This window comes from Acipenser ruthenus, chromosome 24 (genome assembly GCF_902713425.1).
Source record: "Acipenser ruthenus chromosome 24, fAciRut3.2 maternal haplotype, whole genome shotgun sequence".
NCBI classification, from domain to species: domain Eukaryota; kingdom Metazoa; phylum Chordata; class Actinopteri; order Acipenseriformes; family Acipenseridae; genus Acipenser; species Acipenser ruthenus.
In genome coordinates, this window is record NC_081212.1 from 20,954,204 (window position 1) to 20,968,056 (window position 13,853).

The following is a 13,853-nucleotide window of genomic DNA, read 5'->3' on the forward strand; positions in this document are numbered from 1 at the left end:
TTATTGACCATACTTTTTAACATTACACCAAAACAAGAGTTGGAAAGAGATCTGTCACAGAGCAGTGTCATTAAAATCTGACTTGTTTTATATCATTAAAAATACACCTTGAAAACTCCATAGGGACAAAAGTGAAGAACTAGGAATTACAAACCAACAGAGAACTCTGTGGGAAAAGCATGTCAGCTTTCTGCTCTGGTATTGAAACTCTTTCACTCAGGGGTTCATCTGATCAACGCTACGCTGTAGGGATAAGCCGTACAGCTGGGATTTTTAGAGGATTTTACAGCACCAGGGTAACGAAATGCATGTCATCACTCTACAGACCTCAGTCTTTTAACATGCATTTATTGTGCCGGCTATGGAGAGACTTAAGAGGAAAAAATAATTGCTCGGTTTTATAAATTGGCTGCCCTGCAACCACCTCTGCAATTTATTGAACAAATTATGAAAGTCCAGCCTCTACTACTGTAGCGCTGGTGTCCAGATGTTCAGTGTGATTTCATGGTTTGTGTCTGTCTTATCTTTATCTTGCATTGTCTTGGATTTTTATAAAAATACTAATCTAGTGACAGAGCACGTGACATCATCATGAAAAGGCAAAAAATAAATAAAACCTTGTCCCTGCAGTTTCCACCTAGCCTAAATATTTTATTTTGTTTGTTTCGCTGTGTTATCGAGAGTAATCCAGGTTTTCATCTCTGGAAAGCTATTTAATCTGATCAAAAAAACTCCTAAGAAACTGCTGTTGTAAATGTATTGTTTTACACTGAACACATTTCCATCACAGTTTTGCAATACTTTAGCCTGCTTAGCTATGCTTTGTTACACTTCGCTGTGCCTTACCTTGGTTTTTATCATTGTACACGTTGTAAATTGTTACAAGCGTAAACAACCAAATTGAAACACATGTACAAAACATATCTCCTGCCTCCCTTGCAATTCCAGCCTGTTTTTATTTGGCTTGAAGGAATGCTGTATAAAGTACGCAATTCAACTTCAAGTATTCAACTGTTTTATCTTGCCCCAAACCCCGCACTGTACAGACACAAAGCAAGCAGTATGAAACCAGAGGAAATGCATGACGCAAGTGCTCTGTTATCAAGTGCACCCAGAAACATCATGCATTTATATTGAAGCACCCATTTCACACCGAGTAATAAATACACTGTGTAATCTTTATAAACCTAACCCAGAGAAAAGGCAGGAAAAACAATTGTGAAACGCTGCAGTCCACTGTTTGTTACAAAACTCCTCAAGCTTTTTGTACACTTTTTAGTTCTCATTGTACTGCAGTACACTGTCACAGACACACACATGCCATGGGTTGACCACACTGACAAATACATGAAGAGCCTTTAAGATACAGAAAATATAAGTATACATACAGTGCCCTAAGTGAAAAAGGAAGCTTAATAGAAATTAACATAAACAATCTTCTCTCTCTTTATATGACTCGTTTGGTTTTCTTGGTTATATAATAATTACTGGAGTTTAAAAATAGTTCATTTTGTTTGAAGGAGAAAAGGGTTCTAGCGATTAAAAATAAATGTATTCTATTGTTTGGCTCAGCTTAATAGAAGACATCAACCACCAACCCCGCTTTTTTAAGTCATTAAATCGAACCTGTCAGCAACGTTAATAAATGACTCTTATTTCTTCCAGATCCACTCCACCTCCTCCCCCTCCCCCTCGACTATGGTTTGCTCCTACTTAATAGCTCACTGGACTAAAACTGTTTCCGAGGTAACTTATTAAAACATGTTATTAAAAAAAAAACAAAAAAAAAAACACGTCACAGTCTACAAACTAAAAATATGAATGTTTGAGTAAATTGTACGTAGTGTAATATACCTACCACCATCATCATAAAAACTAAATGATACGGATACGTTTCGTATTATACAACATGTATTTAAGTATTTACTATTACATACAGCATTTACTATTATATACAATATTTATTATCTTGTTTCTGTAATTTATTAATATCAGAAAAACACGAGATACTGTATAAACATAAAATTTTGCTTTTTAGCTGAACTATTAAATAATTTATATAATTAATTATATTCCCACATAAGCGCCATACAACAAACATGCTTTCAATATGCACACAACTACCACGCGTCCTCTTTATCATTTCAAAAAAAGTGAAATCTTCCCATATTCACAGAAAAGTCTTAAGTAGTTGTAAACACCATTTTAAAGCAATGCCTGCTGGTTCCACCTTAACTGGTGTACAATGATGCCCACTTGCACGCTACTAAAAAGCAGGGTAAAACAATATTCTGTGGTATGACTGTAGCTTGACAACACTTTCATTCTGTTACAAACGTAGCCATTGTTTCCAAGTACCCACTGCAAATGCATTTCTCCACCTGGGTCTGATCAGTTCAGCCATATGCACTGACCGACCTGTTTCTGCACTAATTGCTCAGAACATAACAATATTTATTAGCAGGACTTGTCATGGCAACAGCATATAATAACCTTACAGCTCCACTGTTGAATGGATCTGAGTGCTGAACAGTTGGAGTGCCTCTTCACAAAACCGACAAAGGAGAGGGAACATTTTAGCTGCTTCTTTTTTGGCACAAAGAAAGCTAATGTTTGAATAACTTTACCGTCCGTCCAATGTTAAAAATAGCCATGCTATAGAGGCCAAAATGTCTTTCAAAGCATTAACATCAGTGTTACCTGTCCTTCACTACTGTGTATGTGTATGTGTAATTATATATATATACAGTATGTTAATTAGAATTAATACAGATTCAAAGATAGAAGTAAAAATGATGTCACAATATATAGAACACCATTACATCATGTAAGAATAAATCATGGATTTGAATGTAAACAATAACAAATAGTTGTCATGCCGTCAAAAACCTATAAATACCTCCAATGTTTTGATTCAAACACAGGCTCCCTTGAGAAAGATATGTACAACATATCGAAACGTTGGTCAGCTGGCTCTTTGAGCTAAATATATATATATATATATATATATATATATATATATATATATATATATATATATATATATATATATACACTGTACAAAACCACAATAAAAACAAAAACAACAATTATTTGTATTTTCTTGATTGATCACAAACAATATAGCTGTGAAGCAAATAAACACAGAAACAGATTTTTATGCACGTGGAATACATTTTAAAAAAAGGCCTGCATGCACATGCTATATACGTAAAAAGAAAGGATTATATTGTAGTCTTTATTGATCGCCTTGCTATAGCAATATAAAGCTTTCCGACTCTCTCCAAATATAGAATATTGTATTTATTATATAGATTTACCTTCCAAAAATGTGGCTGACAGATAGGTAAATTGGTAGGTTAAGTTGAGGGGGACTAAGACGGCACTGAGAAACCCAGACTTATTTGTCACAGTAAAGAAAGCTTAAATTGAAGACAAGTAAAAGACACAATTAAGAGAAGTGTCTAAAGCAAGTTATCTCCTGTAGTATGAAAACACATTATCAGTGTGTACCGTGTACAGACAAGAATGCATCTTTACAAACTAACAAAACTGCTGGGAGTCCTTGTACCTCATCATTTTATCATACAGCAAGCTGCCCAGCTGGCTTGTGGCCTTGACATAATATTTCCATCGCTAGACATTTCACAGTTCTGTATTTTAACAGCCTTATCTCAACACCAGAGCTGTAGAAAACTCAACTAGCCTGACTTACGATGAAAGGATCTACCCCAACACTGTGAATTTTTTTAAGTGAATACTGATAGGAGCAATTATAAACCATTTGGAATCTTTTACAGTCAGTTGAGATTTATGATTGTTTGGTAGAGTAGCTAAACTAGGAAAAAAACAGACTGATTTGGAAGCAAAGCCATCAATCATGCGATATATGTAGGATTATTTTAAGTGGAAGATGAAAAGAAAAAAGTGAAATTCTATCAGAAATCCACCTACAAGGTCTTTAATCAATTTTTCTATTACAACTAACCATGCAACTTTGTAGTTCCAAGCCTTTTGTACTTCTCTTTAGCCATGAGGCTTTTACTCGGTCAAAGGCACGAGTTTACAGACCTGTTCCCCTGTTTGCAGGATTCTACTGTAGGTAGGAGCAAAACTCCTGTGGTATTACATTGTTTTATAAATTGTGTTGTTTTAAAGATTTTATTTAAATATAAAAATCCACAACTGGAAAACATTTACTGTTTAAAAAAAAAAAAAAAAAAAAAAAAAAAAGTTGACTATACCCTGAATTTCTTGAAAACTTGATTTGGTTGTCAATCTCATATGCTCCTATGCAGCCATGCAAAATTTGTTTACGTTACTTTTTTGGGTCATTTCTAATCCCTCAGCAAGGCACGTGGTTTGAATCATTATAATTAAATAATTTCTACAATGTGTTCTCAAGCCATCTTCTCAAACCTTAAATTCGGAAAATTTATTTTGTTTATTTTGGTTTGGACAGGAGCTGATCATAGGGAACTCACCACTGTACTGTAATAATGACACACTGATAAGTTACATTGCAACATTGCACAGTATTCACCCGTGTCTAATCACCTCAGTCAGATAAGTTTACACTGGTGGGGTATTAATTTATTAACAGTATTTATGTAAGGTGAGAAGGCTAACATGAGCCTCTGTATACTATATATTGTATTTTATCACATGAAAATGAATTCAGATTGTAGTCAGTTAAAAAGCTGGATATTTTGTATAACCATGCTATAGCCCTCTGTTGGGACAGAATGGGGCACCACGCCCAAATGATAGCTACTTACCCCACTCTCACTCATCTGCCCCACCTAGTGAAGCACTGGTTTCATCTTTCAATTAAATCCAATACATCTCTGCTTCACATTTTTAATTTTCAGACTCCAGGTTTACAATGACAATGACAGGATGATTCTTTCAAACAGGGTTGGTCCCTCTCGACTGAGAAACAAAATAGGTTTTGGCAGGCTCTTTACTATTAAGTATCATGAATAAAAGGTTAACAGTATCACTGTAGAAATACCACAGGATGAAAAGATGCGTGACTAAAAACGCATTCCAGGAGATTTTAGCAAAGATTACACTGCATGCGAACATAGGCCAACGACTTGTGAAACATGGAAGCACTTTTAAAACAGTACCCTCTGGGTTCAGTTGCCCTTTCATGTAGATAGAAATGGGTTACCATGGTACACTTTTGATTGAAAGCAAGTAAATATTTATTTCTGAGCATGGGAATATTTCACAACTGGCCTTTAGAAACAGAGTTTTGAGGACTGGAGGCAAGCCCATTGATAGTCACGAACGAACTCTTCAACTCTGCACTTAAAACACATACCAGCAAATCAGGTGTGGCAATTCTTCAGGTGACGTGGTATAGACAGCTTCTCGGTACTTTCTCACCACACTCATGAGGAATAAATGTTTGGGGGATGTAACTTGTTTTAGGGCTCTGGGGGATGAACAGGGACCAGTTAACGAACCCAAGGTTAGTTGCATCACCTTACGATACCTCAGCAATTGAAACTTGGCCTGTCAGCTGTGTGTATTATCAGAAAAAAAAAAACAAATAGAGGAAATGGAGACATGTTGTAGGATGTTTTTGTTATTTTAATAAAAGCTCCTATTCACCCTGCCCATGAAAGCAGTTATTTTAAAAGGATTAATTTGCTAGTGTTACTAACCTTTGTATAGCTGCATGTTCAACTTCTTTGTTACACATTTTACACAAACACATTTTTAGAAGTGTGAAACTGAACGTTTTACAGACGGCTCTAGTCAAACAGCTCTGGTCACCCCGGTTTACACCAACTCATCAGTGTTCTAAAACTAAAACTAAAACGAGCATAAAACTAAGACAGTGTGCAGCCATTTACAAAGCGACAATTAGCATGACACTGCTGCAATATTGCAATCAATAGATAATGCTAACTGTCTTGAAAGGGGCAGAACATGTCAAATGACTTCATCCCTAGCCGCTCTGTTATTATTTGCCAGAATACCTCGCTTTGACAAAGAGACCTAAATCGACTTTAGTGTGTCATACAAACATATGATAAATAGGAGACCCTCTTCATTTTACACATTCCAGAGATTTCAGAAGGCAAAGTAGAGTAAATCAGAGTGAAAGACTGGAGACAGGAATCCAAGGTAGCAGAGAAGGATGGATATACATGAATGGGAACTGCACTGTAGTATAAATACTGGAGAAACATGTGTACTTGTATTGTATATGCATGTAAAATAAGTGTTCTTACCGGAAAAAAATGCATGCATTGGGTTGGGGTTTTATACTGAATTTGCTATCGTATTACTTTCAATGATGCATATTTCTTTCTCAAAGTATTCAATGTTGAAATGAGTTTTGGTTCACATAATTCTATCACTAGTTGTAAAGTGTAAAGGATCTTACAGTCTTTAACCTTGCATGTGTAGGAATGATGCTAGTTACAGTTGACAAGTATTTATAAGCAAGGTAGAGTAAAGAAAAAAAAAAAAACTAACAAGCCAAAAGAGAAATAAGAAAAGAGAAAGCCCAGAAGAGAATTGTAGGTTTGTTGACTCCCTCATCGGGAGACACAAAGCTCATAAGGTAGCATGTTTGTCAGAGATGAACAGGACGGCACAATTGATAGAGAAGAGGGTGCTGATTGATTCACAGGCAGATACACGTGCTTGTCTTCCAAGAAACTACGTCAGGGACTGGAAAAAAAATTAATTCACTTCAAAAAACTACTGGTCAACATAGTTTTTCCTTTACTTTGTTTATGTAGTCCCCTGTGTTGCTAAAACACCACATTTACAGTAAAGGCTTAGCTAAGGCAATAATCTGACCACAATAATACTTCCATGGGTGGCAAGGTAATGCACACACTCAATAAGTTTCCACTGTATCCGGGATGCTGTCAAAAGATTTTTATAAACTCCTGGCAAAAGCAAAACAATGGGACCTGGTGGATTAGAGGACGTCATTCCACGGTCGTTGTGAATTCTGTTTTCTTTGTACGGATTTGGGAAGGAAACCAGGAAATCTGACTAAAACAAATGAAAGGACTTCAAGGTCACAGCATATGTGTGATTTTATTAATATTATTAATAATAAATAGAAATGATATTGACTGCTTTAAATACATTTCTAAGAACTACTAGCCTATATTGTAAGTTGATACTGTAAGTGCACCCAAATGTTTGAATCCCCACAAAATATAGCAGTTGAGGATCCAGTAACATACTAGTTTTTGTAAAGTTTAATACACGAGTTGTTTTTATGTGCTGTGTCGTCTAATATTGTCTCGAGAGGTTTAATTTATTTTTTTTATCAACATATCGATAGTATTACTGTATAACATGACCAAAACTGCAGTTGCCCATTATTCAATCCCCAAAATTACCTTATAGACACAAACACACCAATAGAAGAACTTATTTCTTCATTTGAACCAACTTGTATCAATATTCTGCAACTACAGGGCCTCAAAATTCACTCTGTTGGTAACTCGAGACACCACGAAAGGCATTTCTGAATTCTTTCACAGCTACATTTTTGTGTTTATTGCACATTAAGTTGCTTTATAATTTAAAGCAATAAACGTAAGACGTTTTACAAGTAAGCTAAGAAAGGGAGAGGGCAAGAAGTCGGATTTAGGGCCAACAAATCCGCCCACAGCAGTAGGGGGTGATGTGGAAGAATGCACACTTCATAAAGCCACGTTTAATAAGATGTCTCATTGAAATGCTGTCAACAGCATCCAGCACAACACCACCACCACTTCATTGACTGAAAACTACAAATATTTTTAAAAATTAAATAAGCTTGTTAATTCATCATTAAACCTTTCTTGACTTAAGAAGTATTTTGGATTCTGTTTTAACAATGTCTAATCATAAATTGTAAATGTTTTGTTCATAATGCTCAATCATACAGTCTAAGGCTTTCGAAGTTGTAAATAGCTAGCATCTACATTAAGAACTGGATGTTTCACTACATTCTTCTGAGGCTGATCTAATTCAACAACTCCACTTGTGCAACAAAAACACACTTACTGTAACACACCAAGGTTACTGGTTGGCAATGCTGTGAACACTAAGGGTTCTGCACAAGAAACCTGTTTAGCTCACCATAAAGAATGGCCTACAGATTCGGTTTTACTGAGGCACATGTTGGCATGTCTCATGGGAATTACTCAGTATAAAGAATATTAATACAAGGTTGCAGACCATATCATACATTAGGTAGAACCGCAGGGTAAACTTACAACGTCATGAATGGTACAGTACATGCTAAAAATGTAGTCCAAGGAGCAATAAGATAACATGCTAAATGAATCCATCTGTTTCATAATGTAACTGGCTTTTCCATTTTAGCTTATATTCCATTTTGTTATGGTACAGTTGTTTTCTTTTCGGTTAAGTTACTTTAATCAATTTTTTAAATATATCTTATTTTGAGCTCCATTTATGAAAAAAAAAATACCCAAAGGCTTGTTCTTAGAAAATAAAACGTTCTTAATTTTTCGTAATAGTTTGATTGCATAGTAAACCAAAGATACTTTTTTTTAAGCATACAAAAGCTGTTTAATACTTGGCTGACCGTGCAACTGCCTCTTGAACCTCAGAAAAACCACTCTAGTGGTTAAACAGAGAAACTGAAATGTAAACAACGTGACTTAGGCCTGAAAACTCAATCCTTCCATCATTCCAACTGTACAATTCGGATTACCTGAGGTGGACAAGCTCATGAACAGGTTGATGTAATGCAACAGACTGTTTTTAATGTGGGCATAGAGTTTGGTGCTCTCAGACGCCTATTGATGTTGTGGTGATAGCCCCATGGGGGAAGGTCATAATACATTATCTTTATATAATATAATACAGCGGCATCTGTTTAATATGACTGATACAAATGCACATTCTAAAGCATGTAGCAAACCATGACCCTGTGCCCTACTCATTCACTTGGATATCAGCGGTTTGACAGAAGACAGAAAGCTCAACAGAATAGGACACTGTTACAAATGCGGCAAAGAGTCTAAAGTGGGTCAAATGAGGTTATTATCACCAAGTTATTACATATTTCTTGAGGAAGGAAAGTGCGAAGCACAATATGTAATACTAATGCACCATCCACAGCCATATCCGCCATATACGTCTTGAACCTTATATTTGCTGGTGTTATCATTCTAGAACAGTCTGAACATTTTTTATACAATCTGCCTTTTTAAATAAGAGCAGTCTGGTTGTAAAGTAAGCCAGAATAATCAATGCCCTTCGGTTGTTTCATTTCTGACTTGATTAAAACCCATAACATTGACCAAACAGAGCACATCGAGGCCACAGTGAGCAGTTTATCAGATGATGTCTGGTATCAATGGTTTCCTTTTATTGTTTTTGTTTTTTTTTCAAAGGAGAAATTCGATTTCAGGATCCCCTTACCCCAATTCACCCTTGTGCAACAACATACACACACACGGAAGTCGTAGAATTTACATTTTCTATAAACTCCCATGTCTGTTCTATCAATTAACGAATACAGTTGTTCACATATTACTTTTTTTTTATATATAAATGCTGTGAAGCACATCAAAGAAAACTTGAAACCTGTATTCAACAGGGTTTATATGTCAAGGCAAACTGCAAATCATTAAACACTAGTCTTTAATCAGTTGATAAAACTGGCAGAAGACAGAAATGAAGGTTATGTATGTCTGAAAGATCTGTCTGGACAATGTTAAGAACTATTTGCTCTGAGTTTTTTTTGTTCTGTTCTAATTTGTGTTACCAAATTAAAACAGAACAACAATAAAATGGTGGATTCTTTAAATTTTATTTATGGGCTACGTGCTACTCAATATCTAGTGAGCAGTGGAAGTTATAAGCTACAGTATAAATGTGAAAAACAGAAAGGATCACCAAATTAAGTTTACAGCTATGGCCAAAAGTTTTGCATCACCTAGAATTTTAGGATTGAGACATAAAAAATAACAAAAAAATATATGAACATAATTGATTTTTTTTTATTTAACATCATATTTTCAAAGAAACTATAAAACAATATCGCAAAAGTCTACCAGAAGCCACAACAGTAGTACAGTAATTCATGCTAGATTTAGAAATGTCACATTTTTCAGTTTTTGTTAGTTAAGTATATGAAAAACTACGGAGCGATACATAATTCAATATGTTAACGTAACATTATTCAGCAGGTTTCATTGTACTTTATGAAGCACAATTTCTTAATTCTATAGGGTGATGCAAAACTTTTGGCCACAGCTGAACATTGGGAATAATCTACATTGGGTCGGGCAGTAATGCTGAAATTATAAAATGGCCATGTACCATCAAACTAGACGTCTCTTCTATCATGGTCAGGCTGTCACCAGTCCGTCCGTAACAAAACTGCTTACTTGCATACATGCTGGTATTGAAATCTGTTGTTTAAAATGATGTAATCTTCCTCTATAACTTTACTTTTAAAAGGCTGTACCCTTGTTCCTACATCCAACACAAGCCAGCAGCTCTTCTAGGGAATCCAGGCTCGCTATTCAGAGGCATTTTCTGGTGCTTCACAGACAGCCTTAGTGGTAATGCTATACAGTATGCCCAGCACAGTCATGTGACACAGCATAAATCACAGGCCTTAGTTATTACTACCAGTGAGCTTTAAACATTTTTTGCATGTATGGGAATAAAATGCAATACCGATAATCTACAGACTAATCAGCCTAAACCTCGTTCGATACTGCTGTTCATTCTATGCACAGAGATGTAAAAGAAAATTAACTTTGCCTTGGTTGTCTGAAAGATTTAACACTTTCAAACTACTGAAATAATGGCGCCTTTGATCTCTGACTAATATACTGTAAATCCTGCTTGTCCATGATTGTATCACGGTGCTAAATCTTGCAGTGCTATAGACTCATTCAAGTGCGCATGACCATGACCTGGCACTCACCATTTAGGCATGTGCATACTTTATGCCGTGGGTACAACAAAGTGCATTTTTCACTGAGGTAATAAGATTGGCTAGAAATGCCACAGTGCCTATGGATTATTCATCCTCATAACTTCAAACACTCAATAATATAGATAACTTCAAACACTCAACAGTTTGTCTACTTGACTTAATTCTATATGTCCTATGAATTATGGTTTGATCCAGAACAGATACATCTGCTGCTGCATTTATAACACAAAGTGATTTAGAGTTTGCTACTGAATATTCCCATTCAAATTGCGCTGAAAACTCTTGTAATCATTCTGCACAAAAAAAGCAACTCAGAAATGTCTTCTTGTTTCTACTTTTCAGTACATGTGCAAAAAATGGCCATATGGTCATTGTATGTAACAACCTGCGTCTGACAGAAGCAACTGTGTTCCGTCAGTATCAGCCTACAAATCTTTCTGTTATAAAAGAAAGCACAATTCTGCAAAGCATTGGGATTCCATTGGAGTCTTTGCAGGAGTCTAGGCTTCCAAAAGATTGTAATTCCATTGCCACCACTTTTAATAGCATTTTTCAAATTTTGCCAAGGGGGGCTGGGGGTGTGCTAAATCTTTGACATTACATACTTCACTCTGTCCCTCTGCTGATTAACAGTGTACTGGTAGAGGAAATGGACAATTTTATATACTGTATACATTTGTTGCCGGAAAAGACATATGGCAATCTCAAAAGGGATTTGCACACATGAATATTTACAGCCATCATTCATTTTTGTCTTCCACAGATATGTAGCAAGGAAAAAAATATATATATATTCAAATTCAAAATCAAGAACCTCACAATTTCTTTATGTATCATAGCTTATTAAACAGAAAGAGGAATACAGGACAGTTCCTTTTAAAAAACCCTGTAAATTAAAAGCTAAGCATTATAAGGAGAAAATGGGGATGAAATTACTACTTTGTTGCTTATAAAATACTGATTGTGCCAAAAATGTTGAATAAATTAAAATTATGGAGACAAAAATGGCTCACCGCGTCCGTTTTTCAAAAGCGAGCTTACAGAGCTGTGGAAAACATTGTAAAACAACTCACAGTTTTATAGACTTAAGAAGCTGTGCAGAGTAGAGGACTTAACACTTTAATCTGCTATGCTGTCACTTTATAGAGTCCAAAAAACATGTAGCATTTTAAACTAAAATAAACAGAACTGGATTAAGTCTGCATTACTTATACGTGGCTGTCAGGGCACAAAATTCATCCCCACTTTGAAAACACAAAATGTGCCATTCTGGGATCCAAATATGTTCCATTAATACCTGGGCTTTTAAAAGACACAGAGATCTTTTACAGATCAGGAAGCAGAAGTTGACTTTCCCACATAGATTTATGGTTATACTGATAACATTTTACTGAAAATACCTAGAGAGATGGTATTTTCAGCACCTTTAAGACCGATGCTGAACTGTAAGATTAAGTGTGTAACATAAATCCAACAGCCTGGCTGTAAATATAAAAATGACACTGATCAGTATCATGAAAAAATAAATAAATAAAAATCTACTGGTAAATAGGTGCAATTTATACATAGGTCAAATATCCCCTTGCAACACTATGTACATTATAAAGTCATCATTTTCCACTGGTTATTATTGTGTCCTAAAATGTCAGGGAGGGTCCTATTTGGGTCGCAATAGTTCAAAATATATGTATATATGTATATATGTATTCATCCACACCTAAGCCAGTCAGAAACACTGCAATTAACAAACTTTCTAAAAATGGTCATGTTTAAGAAAGCTTTGCTGAAATGTGTGGTAATGCTGAAGATTTGTATTACTCAGAAACACATAAGAGCAAATCTCTCTTTATTTGAGTTATGTAACAGATTTCTATGCCAAAAAGTGGATAATGCTGCTAAGTCTCGTTATTTACTGAAATTAAAAGCACAATGTGTATGGGGGGGGTAAAGTCCTTGCATTTCTCCTGTTCGGTTTACCTGGATCACACGTCAATGTCTACCACTAGCAGACAAGCATTCTAGCAGTTCAAAGCTGACACACAATTGTCTAGTTTTCTATACTTCCACTTTAAAGAGGACTTGGTTGACAGTCCGCTTTGATTACATTCCTTGTGGGTAACTGTAGGGACACACGCCCCTTTCCTCTCTGTAACCTGTTTGCCATTACATAAGGGGGCATTGTAATGACCTAAAAAGAGGCAGCTCTCAATACCACCGTCTTTTAAATGTATATTATTCCTGCCTGCTGGTGTGTTAGACTGGCCACCCTTTTAACATCCCTGAACACAATAAAAAGAGAGGTCCACAAATGATCAGGTATAGTGCAGTGGTATTAAGAAACTGTTTCTATGGCAATTATTTGCATCAGATTCTTTACATCATTAAAATAGGCCTCATTTTAAAGCATCTATAATATGAAAACATTTTGATCACATTTTTTCAGATTTTGATATTCTTTAAAGGGTACATGGGCTATAACAACTTTCCTAAATATTAAAAAAAAATGTTGAAACATTTTGGGGTCTGTATCTTTAAGACCACATTAGTACAGATGCTGGTTAAAGGTATTGTCTGTAGCAGCCCTGTGTAAATACTATTCTCACAGTTTAATAATACTTAATAAAACTATCTCAATTACAATCCCCCAAAACGTTGACACTGCCTGACGGAGTTTTTAATGGCGTGTGGTGTAACCAGAAGGCATTTAATACCTGCAAAATACAATTTAACTAATAAACCACAAAATGAGCCGACAACAAAATGCGGTATTGGCTTCAGGAAAAATAGAAAAGGCACGCTTCCAGTATACAGATGAGTCTTTCATCACCAGGAAGGCCATTAAAAGACTAAGCTTCTCCTCCTTCAGTCCCCATACTTACAGGGGGGCTTGGGACACGCT

The 13,853-nt window shown here is 35.7% G+C and overlaps 1 protein-coding gene across 4 annotated transcripts in view; it reads right to left on the reverse strand.

Moving 5' to 3' along the window:
* The window catches only part of LOC131700570 (high affinity cAMP-specific and IBMX-insensitive 3',5'-cyclic phosphodiesterase 8A-like), a 67,751-nt gene that overhangs the window by 44,219 nt on the left and 9,679 nt on the right, over window positions 1-13,853 (reverse strand). The gene's annotated exons all lie outside the window — the stretch shown is intronic.